Source organism: Dryobates pubescens, chromosome 16, assembly GCF_014839835.1.
Source record: "Dryobates pubescens isolate bDryPub1 chromosome 16, bDryPub1.pri, whole genome shotgun sequence".
NCBI classification, from domain to species: domain Eukaryota; kingdom Metazoa; phylum Chordata; class Aves; order Piciformes; family Picidae; genus Dryobates; species Dryobates pubescens.
In genome coordinates, this window is record NC_071627.1 from 2,448,201 (window position 1) to 2,465,989 (window position 17,789).

The following is a 17,789-nucleotide window of genomic DNA, read 5'->3' on the forward strand; positions in this document are numbered from 1 at the left end:
GGTGGTCCTGGAAACCTGACCCTTGTCACAGGCTGACTACATCAATTTACAGTAGATTGGTGATGTATAGACTGTGGGTGCCCCAGGGGAGGCCCAAGAAAGGCCTGAAAAACATTATATTGTTAATCCATACTCCTCATTAGCTTCTGCTGTGCTGGATTCCAACTAGTTGGCAGGGTTAGAGGAGTTGAAGGGAAAATGCCTTGTTGTTCTGGCATTGTTATTGTTACTTAACTTTTGAAAAAAAGGATGTCTTAAAATATCTTTTCTACAAAGTTTAATGCATTAAAACTGGCAGGATTCTTTACTTTCCTCTCTATCCCTCTTGTCAAGTGCTTGGGATTCCTGATTTTCTTTGTATATTGATTCTGTGCTCTCCCCTTGACAGCCTGAGCTTTATCTCTTCCCGGTAACAATCTCTGTGTCCTTTCCCAAGTAGTGGCAGGCATATAATGTAGGCTGTGGTCAATTTACATTTCACTGCCATTCACCAGCTCTTGTGCTGCTGATGGAGGCTGTAGTCCTGCCTTCTCTCTTTCTTTATGTACTTTGAGACATGTGGCTTAACCATCTCTTCTCAGTGCAGTGCAAGGTTTTGATTTGAAGAACAGGGTAGTTTTAAATGTGTTTTCCATCAAACTTCAACAGAATTAACCTTAGCTGCCAAGGAAGTTTTGACTGTCATCATAAAAATGTTTGATTAGTGTTAATAATTTATTAAATTGGTTTGTCCTGACACTGTCAGCATGTGGGAAATCTTTCAACCATTAAAACAATAACAGAGACTGTAATACAATGCTTCTTCTGTTCCATGTTTTATTTCAAGACCACATTCTTATGAGCCTGACTCTGTGGTGTTCCAGTATGCTCTCATTAGGACTACAGGAAAAGATGAAATATGATGAATATTAAAAAGTGTGGGAGTATGGACTAGAGCATGGAGAATGTAGCTTCATGGGCAACTCTGCTGTGATTAAATTTTTGCAAAGCAAGCCTGTTTCTGCAATATGGGGAAATAAAATTACTAGGCAAATAGTTAACTGGAGCAGGCCCAATGTGTTTGATAGCTTAATTATTTTAGGAAGTTGGATGAAGCACAATTAGAATTTCTACTGAGATGTGAAAGATGATATGGGGCCTGCTTATGCCGAAACATATCATTCAATTATATCAGAAAAAAAAAATCCTTTTTGAGAAAAGTATTAACACCTTGAGAATGGATTGATCTTTTTTTTTTTTATTTGATCATTTACATCTGCACTTCAGTTCCTGGTGGTAAGAGCTCTCCTGTGTTCTAACAGAAACACCTGGTTTGGCTCATGCAGACTCAGGAATGGTGTACAATGTGCTCCTTATAAAAAGCCATTTCAACATTAACAAGAGCTTGGTTTATTTTTCAAAGGCATGGAAGATAGTTGAAGTGAAAGCTCAGTTTATCCTTTGTGAGTTGATGTTGATGCCAGTGAAATTAAAGAAGCAGTTACTTGCAACCTGCCCCTGTTTAGCACTCATGTAGGAGCTCCAATGTTGTCTCAGATGTGTAGACTGCAGCTTCAGGTTGCATCAGTGAAGCATGCGGTTGTTGACAAGTGAAAGGAAAACTTTCTTTTTTCCACCTCCGTAGTGAATATATATTTAGAATCATTTTAGTACCTCTCTTTTAAATGTAATACAAAGCTTTTGATCTTTGGAAGTGAACTATTCCATAATTATTTGGAAGAGCTAAACAGATTTCTTCTCAACTCTTCTCTTATTGATACCTAAAAAAATATGATGGGTACATTAATGAAAGTTGCATTTTATTCTACATGAGTTAATAACCTAAGCTAGTTATACCTGTATGTGCCAAACTCCATGTGTTTTCAAATGATGAGCAAACCCTTTAGGCAAGTTTTGTTTAGTTTCCATATTTTGTCATTCCCAAGTACTTGGCTGTATGAAATATAGATCAGAAGTAGTTCACCTAAAGTCAGTGGACTGATTTACAGTGAGGCCAGTGAGAGTACAACTTGGCCCTTTTTCCATTTAGTCTCCACTGATTCCTTCTTTCTGTTATGTACAAGACAATTTCATGGAAATCATTACCATGGATTAGCCTTTTTACAGTTCTCTAAACTTGAACTCATTCTTCATAAGCTAACAGCACTGCATATGCTAATTTGCTGTAGTGTGTACTATGTCTAGTAAGATGTTGGCAAAACTATGCAACAAGAGTACATCAATACACAGAAAATAATCAGATGTTTCCACATCAGAATGTAATAATTCATCAGCTTGATAAATTCCCAAAGGATATGCAAATGCATGAGTGTTCAGGGAGCAGACTGCGTGTAAACATTAAAATCATGGCTCTGAACTGCCAAGAATAGAGTTACTCTTGCTTTTTTATGCTGTTTGCCTTTGCAATTGTTTCCTAATTAATTGCTGTGTTAATAATGAAAATGGTTGAGTATTCTGAAACATTCAAAATGGTTCTACATTTATTGAGGAAGATAATCAGAGCAAGTGACTACTGTGTGATCTGGGATACTGTAATACAAAGCTTCGAATGTTTGGGTTTTGTTTTGGTTTGGTTTTGTTTTGGGTTGGGTTTTTTTCCTGCTTGCAATCATCAATGTTCAGATTGTGTCCTCTAGTTCAAGATTCATAGAATCATAGAATCCATAAGGTTGGAAAAGACCTCAAACATCATCAAGTCCAACCTGTCACCCAAAACCTCATGACTACTAAACCATAGCACCAAGTGCCATGTCCAATCCCTCTTTGAACACCTCCAGGGATGGCAACTCCACCACCTCCCTGGGCAGCACATTTCACTGGCTAACAACTCTCTCTGTGAAGAACTTTCTCCTCACCTCCAGCCTAAACTTCCCCTGGCACAGTTTGAGACAGTGTCCTTTGATTCTACATGCTGTTATTAGCAACGTTAGATATTTTGTATATTGAGATGTTTACCTCAAAGTGCAAAGGAATTTCCATCTTAAGAGCATCCTCAGCAATTTCTCACAGTGTGGTGTATGTAAAGGATCTACGTCTTTCCAAACTGTAAACCAAAAATTATATATTACCTGCATAGAAAAGACAAGGTGAGAAATCTATTGGTGGTTAATGCATTCCCATACAATTTTCTTTTTCATAGTGAAGAAGATTGGAAATGTTTGAATTAAGCCTATAAGCTAATTATTTTCAAGTCCAAGTTGTTTCTTTTCTAATGAAGCTCTTGACTCAATGATTTTTAAATGGCCTGCAGTTGCATACCCCTGAGTGTGGTCTAATAAGGGCTTAGATCAAGTAGGAAAATTAAAGGGACTTGTTTTCTTTCTAGCTTTTCAAACAAATTATTCTCTACTTTTCTATTAAAAACCCCCATCCATATGTATATATATGTGTTGATATCCTCTTCAGCGACACTATTTTGACACCGCTTTGAAGTACCGCATGACTGTGTTTTGGGAACAGTACTTAATAGACCTTGTCATGCTCCTAGCTGTTTAGCAGTGAATTCAAATATGGTTGTGTGAATGAACTGAAATTCAACAGAGGAAGAAAATCTCACTTCTGATCAAACCAAAGCCCTGCTTTTCATCTCCAACTTTTTATACCCATCTTTCCCCCATATTTCCATCAATTTTGAAAGTCAGAGTACCAGAGTACCATCTGAAAATAGGAAACCCAAACTGGAGAGTGAATATACAGGAATGAGACAGCACCAAGTATATATCTTGTTCATGACTTGGAACTAAAAGAGCCATGCTCAGTGTGCCTTGCTTCTTGTTTTGTTTCCTAATGCAGTAAGTTTACTTATACCAACCCATTACAAGCCTAAAATCCTTCTTACATCTCTTGATTCATGTTTTTCTAGACAAGAATTTAAGTGTATGGTCAGTAACAAGTTGTCAGACAAGGTATTGGAAGTTAATAAAGTTGTCTGCGTAAGTCTTGGTTCCCTTGCCACACAGGATTCTAATATTTCTGAAAGTAAATATTGCATGTTTTATTACTTGCAAAGCCTTTGAGCTCCTTAGGTCTGTCTTTTGTGTTTCTGTGTTGACTTTTATTTCTACCTGCTCCATCTCATTATTTATTAAGTTTTAAATCAAAAGCCAGGTAGGAAAAATAGAAATGTAACTACTGAGTACCAGAACAAGAGGACACAGTCTCAGGCTGCACCAGGGGAGGTTCAGGCTAGCTGTTAGGAGGAAGTTTTACACAGAGAGAGCCCATTGGAACGGGCTGCCCAAGGAGGTGGTGGGGTCACCATCACTTGGGGTGTTCAGGGTGAGGCTTGACAGGGTGCTTGGTTCCATGGTTTAGTTGATTAGGTGGTGTTGGATGATAGGTTGGGCATGATGATCTTGAAGGTCTCTTCCAACCTGATTTATTCTTCTTCCCTCCCCTCCCCTCCCCTCCCCTCCCCTCCCCTCCCCTCCCCTCCCCTCCCCTCCCCTCCCCTCCCCTCCCCTCCCCTCCCCTCCCCTCCCCTCCCCTCCCCTCCCTTCCCCTCCGCTCCCCTCCCCTCCCCTCCCCTCCTCTCCCCTCCTCTCCTTCCATAGAATATGGCTTTCTTTTAAACTACAGTTCCACTTTTCCTTGGGAACAGAGGCAGAAACAACTGAGGCAGCCAAGGACTCATAATTTTATCAGCTTCTGCATGAAGACTCATGTCTGACTGTTGGTGTGGCACAGTCTTGTGTCACACGAGGAGATCATCTACAAAGTTTGGGAATGAAAGCCGTTCCACAAATAGACAATATTTAGCTATGGTTATTTCAGTTGAACTGGCATTGCAGGGGCATTTTTAACAGGAAACTATGAACATTCTTCTTTCCAGTAAAGATTTTATCTTTATTAAAAGATCCCTCAGAGCTGCAGTGCACCTGCCTTTTCTATGCAGCTACATTTGGCCTGTTAGAAATATTTGTCACATCAGCAAACAGTTAAGCTTGTTGCCTGTCTAGTTTGGGGTTTTGTGTTTGGTTTTTTTTGTTTGTTTGGGGTTTTTTGTGTGTTTTGTTTGGTTTGGTTTTGGTTTTGGTTTTTTCCTTTTTTTTTTTTTTTTTTTTTTTTTTTCCTTTTGGTTGTTTTTTTCTTCTGCTGTTTTGGTCTTCTTTGTTTGTGCTTTTAAATTTTTTTTCCCTTTTTTTTCCTTTTTTCCTTGTTTTTTTTTCTTTCCCCACAAAAGAGAGAGACTATAACAACTTCCCTTCCTCCCCTTTACTCAAACTCACAAACTGAAAACCACTTCCTGGTGCCCCAGTTAGAGGACATTTCTTCAGAGATATAACACCAGGTGATTTATGCATTTTGTTCTGGTGCAATAAAGATAGGAGAACCCTTGGCTGTGATTACTTGACTGGCCAAATATTTATTTTAGCTGTGTTGTAGATCCTATTGCTCTACAGCACATTAGACAAAGTACATATTGTGACAATGGGTGGAACCTGGTGGATACCTTCATTCATCCCAACCCCAGTCATAACTTTATCAAAAACCATGCCGGGAAGGTGAGACTTATCACTCCCATGGAAAAAATGGGGAAATTTTGTTATTCTCACAATGCCAAGAGAGGGCCCAAGGGCTGGCAGACTGACCCATGAAGGGAGGATTTTGCAGCTTTTTCTGGTGTGCCTGTCTGCAGGACTCGGTGGGTGCAATCAAATTGTAAAGACTCTTGCATGATGGAAACTTGGAATCAGTGTTCTCCCACAAAGAGTATCCCACCGCTTAGTGGAAAGGCCATCAGACTGCAGACTTTGGAGACACCTCAATCAGTACTGATAGTGTATTTGAATTGTGTTTCAGAGCACTTCGGAAAAAATAACAAATGATTTTTCTGTCTCAGGTTTGAAGTCATGAGCAGGAAAAGAGACTTGCTGCAGAATTATATGGTGAGTGAGAGAAACAAGTAATCTGATTTTTGCGGTGCTTTTAGTAATACCCCAGTCCAACACAGAATATGTAGCTGTTCACACTGGCTTTACTTAACTTGCTTAAAATAAATACACAAAGTACTTTAAAATGCATGTTTGTATTTAGATGTCACTTCACCTGTGCCATTATAATCCAATTATTAATAGTTCTAAAAACAACCCTCCATGATATTATTTTACACCTGTGCAAGAGCATTTTCCTCCTGGCTACACACTGAGAAGTAGGTGGAAGGAGGGAAAAGGAATTAACAGGATGGGGGGAAATGTATTTTAACAGGAGGGAAAACCTATGTACATTTATAGTCCTCAGGAAGAAATAAACATTGTAGTCATAAACAAATGTAACCTTGAATACAGAAGACAGTTACATTGTTGTACGGATATATGGTGCCTGGGCAACAGTGGACAGTTTGTTCTCTTACATTAGTCAGGACAGATTGGCAGGCAGGCCCTTTCTTTGGCCATTGCTCCCAGGTAGTGTGCGTTAAAGTCTGAGTTTTAAAATGTCTAGGCATATTCCAGGCCACTCTCACGGTGAAAAAAATGTCCTGACATCTAGTTGGAATTTCCTTGGCTGCAGCCTGTGTCTCTTGCATCCTGCCTTTCACTGCACACATCCAGAAGGTTGACTCTGTCTTCCTTAAAGCACTCATTTATATAGATGAAGAAAACTGTAAGAGCTCCCACTGCCTTCTGCCCTTGAGACTGAACAAACCTGGTTCTTTCAGCCTCTCCTCTTAGGTTATATGGTGCAAATCCCACCAAGTCAGCAGACTGGACCTTTCATCCAAAGCAAAACACAAGTTAATTTGCAACAGATATATCTCACATTCAAGACATCGGTGAAGGCCAGACACGTGGGGTAATTTATTTCCGTGTTTGAAGGGAAACACGTTGGCACAAACACAAGATACCTCGTTGCTAATGTAATTTTTGGCAGGTACATTCACTCAGATAAGCTTGTTAGATGCCAAAAAGCAAAACGCAGTGTAACTTACATTTCTCACATGTGACCTCAAAAGCAGTTCTGTGTTCAAACCTCCAGTAAGCCTCACCTTTTCTTCTGCCATGTGGCAATGCATATCTGAGAAGAAAATTCAGTGAGACAGCAAAAGAAATAATTTTGGAGTCCTCATGGAATCATAGAATGGTCCAGGCTGGAAGGGATGTCCAAAGATCATCTAATCCCACTGTCAGCAGGGACATCCCCAACTAGATCAGGCTGCCCAGGGCCTCGTTGAGTCTTACCTTGACTATCTTCAGGGAAGGGACCTCAATCACCTCCCTGAGCAACCTGTTCCAGTGTTCCACGACCCTCATTGTGAAGAGCTTCTTCCTGATATCCAATCTAAATCTGCCCTTCTCTCATTTGAAGCTATTGCTCCTCATCCTGTATCTACAGGCCCTTGTAAACAGTCTCTCTCCATCCTTCCTGTAGGCCACCTTCAGGTACTGGAAGGCTGCTATTAGGTCTCCCTGGAGCCTCCTCTTCTCCAGGCTGAACAATCCCAGCTCCCTCAGCCTGTCCTCATAGCAGAGGTGCTCCAACCCTCTGATCATTCTCATGGCCCTCTTCTGGACCAGCTCTGTCAGGTCCTTCCTATGCTGAGGATTCCAGACCTGGATGCAGTACTCCAGCTGAGGTCTCCCCAGGGTAAAGTGGCAGAATCACCTCTCTGGATCTGCTGGCAGTGCATCTTTTGATGCAGCCCAGGATGTGATTTGCCTTCTGGGCTGCAAGCACACACTGTCTGCTCATGTCCAGCTTCTTATCCATCAGCATCACTACATTCCCTTTTCCACAGGGCTGCTTTCTACCACCTCACCCCCAGTCTGCATTAATAGTGAGGATTGTTCCAGCCCAGGTGCAGAACCTTTCACTTGCTCTTGTTGAACCTCATGAGGTTCACCTGGGCTCACCTCTCTAGCTTGTCCAGGTCCCTCTGGATGACATCACGTCCCTCTGGTGCATCAACAATACCACACAGCTTGGTGTCATCTGCAAACTTGCTGGTGGTATGTTCAAACCCACTGTTTATAGCATTGATAAAAATATAAGCAGTACAGGTCCCCAAAATGGACCCCTGAGGGACACCACTTGTCACTGCTCTCCATCTGGACTTCAAGCCATTGAGCACCACCTTCTGGATGTGACCATCCAGCCAATTCCTTATCCAATGAACTGTCTACCCATCAAATCTGTATCTCTCCAACTCTGTGAGTAGGATGTTGTGGGGGACTGTGTCAAAGGCCATGCAGAAGTCCAGATAGATCACACCCATAGGTTGTCCCTTATCTACTGACATAATCATTTTGTCATAGAAAGCCACAAGGTTAGTCAGGCAGGACCTGCCCCTCGTAAAGCCATGCTGGCTGTCTTGAGTCACCTCCCTGTCCTCCATGTGCCTTAGCATGGCATCTAGGAGGATCTGTTCCATGATCTTCCCAGGCACAGAGGCTGACAGGTTGATCGTTCCTGGGGTCCTCCTTTCTACCCTTTCTAAGAATGAGTGTGATATTTCCTTTCTTCCAGCCACCAGGGACCTCACCTCTGGGATGTATTTCATCAGATCCCATGAACTTGTATATCTTCAGGTTCCTCAGCTGAACACACACCTTGTCTTCACTTACAGTAGGAGGAACCAAGTCACCCTGGTCTCCAACTTGTGGCCCATCAACATGAGCAATGAGGAGAGGGATTGCAAGTGAAGACTGAGGCAATAACATTGAAAATCTCAGCCTTCTCCTCATCTGTTGATACAAGTTCCCCACTGTTGCTCATGGAGTGGGGGAAGGTGGATGACTTTTTCTTTACTTTCCTTTTCTGGTTCATGTACCTGTAGAGGCTCTTCTTGTTTTTCTTTACAACCCTTGCCAAGTTCAGTTCCAGCTGTGCCTTGGCCTTCCTGACCTCATTCCTACACAACTGGGCAACATCCCTATACTCTTCCCAGGATGCCTGCCCCTCCTTCCATTTCCTGTGAAGCCCCAACATGCCGTTCAGTTTGACCAGCAGGTCTCAGCTCAACCATCAGGGTCTCTTGCCCTCCTTACTCAATTTCTTACATGTAGGGATTGAGATCTTTTGTTCTCTATAGAGAGAAGAATTAGAGATCTGACAGCTCTGTTCCAATTCCTGGTCCCTGAGGGCCGTTTCCCATGGGGTTCTGTTTACCAACTCCTTGAAAAGCTGGAAGTTTGCTTTCCTAAAATTTAGAGTCTTCTTGTAATTCTGACCAGAATGTCAGTTTAATTGTACAAATGCCTAATGTTATTCCCTTTATTCCAAGACATTAAAAAATGTTTTTAAAAGAAATGCATGTATGGTTTGAGTCATTTTGCAGAGTGATTCTTTGCTGACTTCCCAGATAAAATTAATTCCAGCTTATAAAAATCCTTTCTGGGTCTTGTTTGTCACCAGCTTTTATCTCACTTGCTCAATTGTAACTTGTCTTCGTTGTAAGCAATGTTTCAAAGACGTTGTGAGGACAGATTGAACGTCCAAACAAAGAAAACAAAGCCTGATTGTGTACGAAGTTTATTTCCTGGGTTTTTCAGGTGCGTGGATTTTTTACTCTCACAGAGTGAAATGAGCCTTTACTTGAATGAGCATAATTGTTGTAGAGAAGTTTTCTTTCTATATGCCCTGCTGGGTACCTTGGTTGTCTATACTTAGTCCATGCTTTCATGTTAGGTGGCGATGGGGAGGTGCTTTCTTGGACAAGATGCTGACACTACACCTTCCTGGGTATGGAGAGCTGGAAGCATATTGTATTCTGTGTATACAGCCCTGAACCTATGGGTGGCCAGGAGATTGTCAGTGCACCATGGTATCTCCAAACTCATTTGCCCACCTGTTTGCAGTTGTCATTAACACAGTTGCTTAAAACTGTCATTAAAGAATGCTGCTGTGTTTCTCTTACTGGTTATCTTGAAGTTAAAAAGCTGCTTGCTTGTGGAGTCAGTGATACCCTAATGTCCCTGAGGAGGAAAGATGAGGAAGGAATTAATTAGAGTGAGGAGGGAAGCATGTGGTATTTACTGATTTGTGAGCTTTCATAGTGTCTACCTTCATGATGAAAATGAGTGGTAGGTAATTCTGATGGCTTACCTTAACAGAGAAAGCAAGAGCTGTGTGGGGCACAGCACTTGGTCATTTTGTCATGATATTACTAGCCTAACTTGCATTGCTTGAAAGACTTCTCTGAGTTCCAGATTCTTCCTTACTAAAAGTGCTGAAGCAGTATATATGAGAAATTTCTTCTTTCCATGTTGCAGAAAGACAGCCTACTGCAGCTCTTAAAAAGTCTGCTTGACCAACTATAAATCACAATGTGATGCAGTGGTGCCATGAATAAATTTAGCAGAGGAGGATTTTGTTTCCTTGCAAGGAAGTTTAGGATCTAACTGGCTACATACTCATAGATTTCAAAAGTAAAATCATAGACTAAAATAGAAATAGAAATAGAAATAGAAATAGAATAGAATATGAATAGAATAGAACAGAATAGAATAGAATAGAATAGAATAGAATAGAATAGAATAGAGATTATGTGTTTCAAAACAATATATTTAAAAAAAAAAGTCTTCATGACTTGGGTATGTGGCAAATGGACAGTTACTATACACAATAGACACATTTTAGTGGATGTTTCAACTCTTGTGGATGCTATGTGCTTGGTTTAGGTAGCATACTTTTATATCATCTATGTATCAATTAAATTTTTAAACTCACTGTAACTTTTTCACACCATGAAATCTGGCAAAAGATCTGACATAAAGGCTTCTATAGCTTGTGCACCTACTTTTAGGTAGCAACTGTACTGATTGTTGACATCAAGTAGTTTTCAGAGTGGTATCCAAGCCTGCAAAAGAAATGTGTAGTGTATTTCTTTGGGCACATTAGCATGACTGTTTTGCAAATGTGTATAGCTCAGCATTTGGTAACATTGTCACTGTGTTTAACTGATGGATTGAGTCGTAACAATTCCCAGGCCAAAAGCGTCTTTCTTAAGCTAAACATGCCCACTTATGCTTTCAGTCCTAAAGTTTTCTCATGTGTTTGTGAAGGCTGTGGCCACCACACATGCATATGACTAACCTTACTCATGTGAGCTGTCACATTCAGATACGTGCATACAAAGCCATGGTGCCATACCCTAAGTGATCAAAGAAGTAATCCAAATCCCAAATTCTTCTTTCATTGAAGCACACACATAATCCTTAGCATTCCAAGTAGTGTTTTAATGAGCCAATGAAAGCAATAAGTGTTAGGCTCTGAAACTGATTATACATCTAAAAATCACTTAATTAAATAATTTAGCTTCTATTCATGTTTCATTGGCTCTTTCTCTTTAATTTTTACCCACAAAAAATGTCACTAAAATCACCCTCAGTGTAAAAGCAAGAACACAGACTTTGCTCTAATTCCCACAGAGTGTTGGATATTACTTTCAACTCAGACCTAATTAACAGTGTATGGTCTTTATTGCAATCAAAACATTTCTGTATATTACATATTAAATCAGATATTTATTCTGTGCTCTTATTTTCAGAATATTGTTGTTGTCCATGTCTGGCAAAATTCTTAATTGTTGGAGGCATCACATTGCAGAAGAGATTCCTCTGACAGAAAGCAAACTTTAATTTTATCCTTTTTTTCTTTCTAGTATTTTTGTTCTTATTTTAAAACTGTGTGATTTAAAGCTGTGGTCTAGTTTCCTAAAAGAGAGTGACCTTTTCAAAACTGCTAGTGATGCCTGTAGCAAGGGGTAGAGGAATTGAATGGGCATTGTGACTCCGTAAATCAGCTGTGAGTCCTGGTGGTATAGCATTATTCGGAATAGGATAGAATAGAATACAATAGACCAGACCAGGTTGGAAGAGACCTTCAAGATCATAGTATCCAACCTATCATCCAACACTAATCAGCTAAACCATGGCACCAAGCACCCCATCAAGTCTCCTCCTAAACACCTCCAGTGATGGCAACTCCACCACCTCCCTGGGCAGCCCATTCCAGTGGGCAATCACTGTCTCTACGAAGAATTTCTTCCTAACATCCAGCCTAAACCTCCCCTGGTGCAGCTTGAGACTGTGTCCTCTTGTTCTGCTGCTGGTTGCCAGGGAGAAGAGACCAACCCCCACCTGCTTACAACCTCCCTTCAGGTAGTTGTAATGAGCAAGAAGGTCTACTCTGAGCCTCCTCTTCTCCACATTAAGCAACCCCAGCTCCCTCAGCCTCTCCTCATAGCTAATGAATAACTCTGCTTCTATCTCTAGTACAAAGTTTTCACGTTAGCACAAGGCATAAGCACACATTTAAATCTCTTTTCATTTAAGGTGGGAAAAGATTGTGCTTTGCAGAAGACCTTCTTTGTAGAAGATGGCTCAATCAATTGCACATCAAAAATTAGGCATTTACTAAAGTGTTTCACTGAAGCAGTGCCCAAAACTACAATGTAAAAAAGTCAAACAAAACCATCTAGGAAGGAGCAGACAAGTCTGTAATCCTAAAATACATTTAGAATAGATATGATGCAGCTTCGCTTTTATAGTCAGGATGCTGTTTGGATGCCTAAGCCTGTCAATTACAGGGACTAATGTCTGCCTAAGACAGAAGGGCCACCTGCTTCACGGGGATTCAGAAAAGTGATCTTAACACTAGCATTTTTATAACTGGGTTGCTGTAAGGCATAGACAAGTTGAGATTTTTGGTGTGGTCAGAATGAAATATCTGTACCTACATTTAAAACTCAGTACAATGTACTATTCTCAACTGTCTTCCAATGCCTGTCTCCTAAACATTTTAATGTTCTTCAAATCTGCCTTGTTGAGGTGGAGACTTGAGAAGGATCCTTTGTGGTGGTGAGGGAGGCTGTTGGATAATTTAATTTTAAATGCAGTTGTGCGATAAGAGCTAGATTTTATTCTTTCCTGGCACCTTAGGGATATAATTTGTATTTGGTGGGTTTAGTACCTTGTTTGTTTAGTTATTGGGATAGAATTGTAGTTGGAAGTTTCATTTCAAATGAATCATTTTTGGTACTCAATGGATTTCTCTGGAATAATGTAACAGGTTCTAATACAATGAGCATGGTTCCTCCGTAAAATATTATATTTCAGGTTATTTATTTCAGAACTGCTTCTTAGACAGGCATTGATTATGCAACAGAGTTATTTCAGATAGCTGAAAGAAGGCTACATAATATCCTAGAAAATATTTACAGGTAACCAAATAATTGCTGAGATTCTGGATGCACAGAAGTTACATCATTTTTTAAAAGCAAATGGTAATTCTCTAGATATCCAAACTGTAGTAAACCCAACCCAGAATTCAGCAAGACTTTCTGCTTTCTTATTGAATGAGAACTGCTGTGGCTGGAGGAGATTCTGCAGCTCCCTTTGTTAACTTAAGGACACAGGTAACTTAATTTTCAAAAGCAATAAACTTGTGTGTCGGAATGCCTGAACATTTGGATGCTCACAGAAACACACCTTTAAAAATCTGAGGATGTGCCACTTCCTGCAAAGCCAAGCTCTTTCCTGGAGGTTCATGGTTTCCTGGGCCCCATCCTGTTCAATATCTTCATTCATGATCTGGATGAGGGGACTGAGTCTGTCATCAGTAAATTTGCGGATGACACCAAGTTGGGGGCAGGAGTTGATCTGTTAGAGGGCAAGAGACGTCTGCAGAGGGACCTTGCCAGGCTTGACAGATGGGCAGAGTCCAACAGGATGGCATTCAACAAGTCCAAGTGCCAGGTGCTGCACTTTGGCCACAACAACCCCATGCAGAGCTACAGGCTGGGGTCAGAGTGGCTGGAGAGCAGCCAGGCAGAAAGGGACCTGGGGGCACTGGTTGACAGATAGCTGAACATGAGCCAGCAGTGTGTCCAGGTGGCCAAGAAGGCCAATGGCATCCTAGCCTGCATCAGGAATAGTGTGGCCAGCAGGAGCAGGGAAGTCACTGTGCCCTGTACTCAGCACCGGTTAGGCCACACCTTGAGTCCTGTGTCCAGTTCTGGGACCCTCAATTTAAGAAGGACATTGAGACACTTGAATGTGTCCAGAAGGGCAGTGAGGCTGGGGAGAGGCCTCAAGCACAAGCCCTGTGAGGAGAGGCTGAGGGAGCTGGGGTTGCTTAGCCTGGAGAAGAGGAGGCTCAGGGGAGACCTTCTTGCTGTCTACAACTACCTGAAGGGAGGTTGTAGCCAGGTGGGGGTTGGTCTCTTCTCCCAGCCAACCAGCACCAGAACAAGAAGAAACAGTCTGAAGCTGCACCAGGGGAGGTTTAAGCTGGATGTAAGGAAGAAGTTCTTCCCAGAAAGAGAGATTGGCCGTTGGAATGGGCTGCCCAGGGAGGTGGTGGAGTCACCATCACTGGAGGTGTTCAAAAAGTAATTGGATGTGGCACTTGAAGCCATGGTTGAGTAGTCATGAGGTGTTAGGTGACATGTTGGACTTGATGATCTTTGAGGTCTTTTCCAACCTTATTGATTCTATGATTCTATGTATGCCACATAAAAATAAAACTAGATTAGACCACTTCTTCAAGTCACTGTCAAGCCTGTAGTGAAAAGCAGAACGGAAAAATAAGTTACCTCATTCTATTTGAGGTGTTCCTGAAGCAGCATGGTCTACTGCTTGAACTGCTTGAGGGACATCTGGGTTTACTGTTGATTTACTGACCTCAGGCATGGCGTGTGCCATCTCAGTTCTTCAATTCATGAAGCAGAGAGAACACCCAAGGCCTTCTTTGTTAGATGCTTTCAGATCTTCTGATGAAAGGAGCTTCACAGAAACACATCACCCAATTCATGGATAATTTCACATGGCAAACTAATTTTCCAGGTTACTGAAAATGGATTCAGGTTGCTCACAGCCACATCCAGCCCGGCCTTAAAAACCTCCAGGGATGGAGTTTCTACCACCTTCCTGGGCAACCTGTTCCAGGGTCTCACCACCCTCATGGGGAGGAACTTCTTCCTAACATCCAATCTGAATCTACCCATTTCTATTTTTCTTCCATTTCCCCTAGTCGTATCTCTACCTGGCCCCCTAAAAATTCCCTCACCAAGTGACGTTTTATTACATGTTCTGCTTTGCTTCTAGCTAAGCAAATTGATTGAAAAAACCCTCTTGTTTTCTAGCCAGTCCCACAAAAGTATTTTTGCTCTGCAGAAAAATGACATAGAGAGTTGCTTATGGTGAAATGCTGACTTGTCATATTATGCTTACTGAGCCAGGAGGGAAAAGAAATGCTGACAAATCTGCAAATGGTGATGCCTGCCTTGAACTCACCGGTATGACGAACAGTGACATTGCTGTCTTAATGTACTGCTGACAAGCTGCTGCACTCATTAACCTTTGATGAAACAAGATCTCACTTTGTTCACATCAAATGTTCCTTGATGCCAGTGCTCAGAGACTGTTGTTTTTTTTGGTGCTGATTCAGACATCAGCTATTGTTGAAAACATGCTCTCTCCCGTCCAGTGTTTCGCTGCCCATGAGGATTTATAAGTGCTGATCATTATCAATCTGCACATGGAGTCTGAAGCCAAGAATGTGTATTTAATTTCCACAGAGTTTATTTTTATTTAAAACAGACATTTTTAAGTGTAACATAGGTATATTTAAACACTTGAAAAATGATCATTCATGATGCATGGCAGGATGCTGTTGTGAACCCAAGGATGCATTTGAGTGATCCCATCATCTTTTTTGAGACCACTGGAACAGTTAAAGAAACATTTACAGTATTTAAAATGACACATAGTAGAGGCAAACCATAGTGGGAAGAGCAGCACTGAACTGTGAAATATTCCATGCTAACAGCGGCATAGCCTGGATTAGAACTGAGGTGTCCTCATTTCTGATATGTTCTGCATATATTTATCAGTGTTACCTTCTTATCAGTATTAGGAGCTCATCTCACTGTTCTTTGCATAGTAAATGTCCTGTCACCTAGCAAAGAAATCCTGATTCACTGTCTCTCATCTAGGAATAATTTATGCCACAGTGTTATTTCAGTTTGGTCTTTGCTTTGCATCATTAGTACCTTCATTTTACTATGAGATAAATGAGGAGGGAGCAAGAAGGAAAAGGAAGAAGTTTGGTTTCATAGTTGAATATATAAATTTTCAGTACTGAAACACTATGAGATCAGAGGTGAATGTTCTCACAGTTGCTTTCATGTTTGTTATTTTAGAGGCTAGCCCAATATTCACAGATGACCTCTAATGACATTCTTTATGCTTTATTTTTTTTAAACTTGCATTAAGGGACTTTGCAGGTTTTGCATTTGTTTTGTTCAATTTTAATGTTTTTGTCCCCGACATTTGGGCTTAAAATTATTCCAGCTGGCATACATCTTGGGAAACATCTTGGGAAACAGCTGAAGATAAAAGTGGGAATTCTTCTAATCTGCAGTTGTGCAGAGGAGGTGTATCTGATTAGAGAGTGGTGCTGGAATTCTAGCAAAAGGCTGTGCCATGCTTCAAGCTTTGTGGAATAAAATATCTGCATCACTAGTGGTCTTTATGAAAAAGATTTGAAGGAAGGAAAGTAAAATCACCTTGAAAACAGTTGTTTAGTGCTCAGGATCTGTTTCTGACTCTTGCAGAGAGAGGGGACAGCAGAGGTAAAAGTTAAAGAAAGTGTAACTAGATTAGATGCAGGCAGAATTAGTTCCATGGGAAACGCAGGAAGTACTGTTAGTTTGCTTAGAACTGAAGTTCACCTGTCCCTTACTGAGTGATGAAAGCCTGGGAGACTGATCATCCACACTAGACCAGCTTTACAAGACGAGCATGTGAAATTCATAGAATAACAAACTTACATGAAATACGATCGTGCCGCTCTGCAGCAACACAATGGAAAGTGCATCTGAGAACGCTCATGGAATATGATCAAGCATAGCTGATACAGAGTCCTTGAAAGGTGGTAGTAAATACACTAATTTAAAGACTTTCACCTGTTGCTCTAAATCACTCGTATCTCACAGCATGTCTGCCAGCACTGTGACCCCTGGCACAAAGTGAAGAACATCAAAGAAGGAAGCCAGCAGATCAAGTCTCAGGTGGGTGTTGCACCCTTGTTATGGATAAAAGAATTGTCAGCAACTTATAAAATAGGTGAAACTGGGATATTCTAAGCCTGATATGACTGACCCAGTAATATTAGTAGACCAGTGTTGTTTGTGCAGAATCATATAGAAGGCATTCTAAAAGATCATTTGGAATGTGTTGTGTTTATAATATCTTAAAGAGGTATGAAAATATGTGGGGTGTCTATTGCTCATTGAGTAAAAGCTCCTCTTAATTTTTTGTTGTTATTGTATTTTTTTTCAGTCAAAGAACTTGCTATCTCTCACAGTACCTATAATCAGAAATGAAAATAAGATTCTTAATTTAATTTCTGTCAATCAGGTTAATTGTGTTGAGATGAACCGTCATAAAATGCACTGTCTTTGCTCTCTGCTGCCAGGCTGCTTACTGTTAAATATTTACTGTCAGGCACCATTTCCTGCTGAAATGGCTAATTTCTCTGGAAATATACGCATGCTACTTCCCTTCTTCAAATGTTCTTTTGCTTTTAGGTACAATTTGTACAGACTGTTTTTAAAACAGTAGAAATTGCTCCATGGAAACAAACAGTAGTTAAAATGGGAGAAGACTATTTATAATCAGAGCCAACAAGCCTGCAAACATGCGCTCTGGGTATCTAATATCAGGCCAATTCCAGTAATGTTTGACTATGCACTGTATGATCTGTTGTTACTGAACCAGAAAAAAATCTGTTAGAAACATTAATCACTTCTAATAACTGAATCCTAACATCACAATGTTTTTGGAACA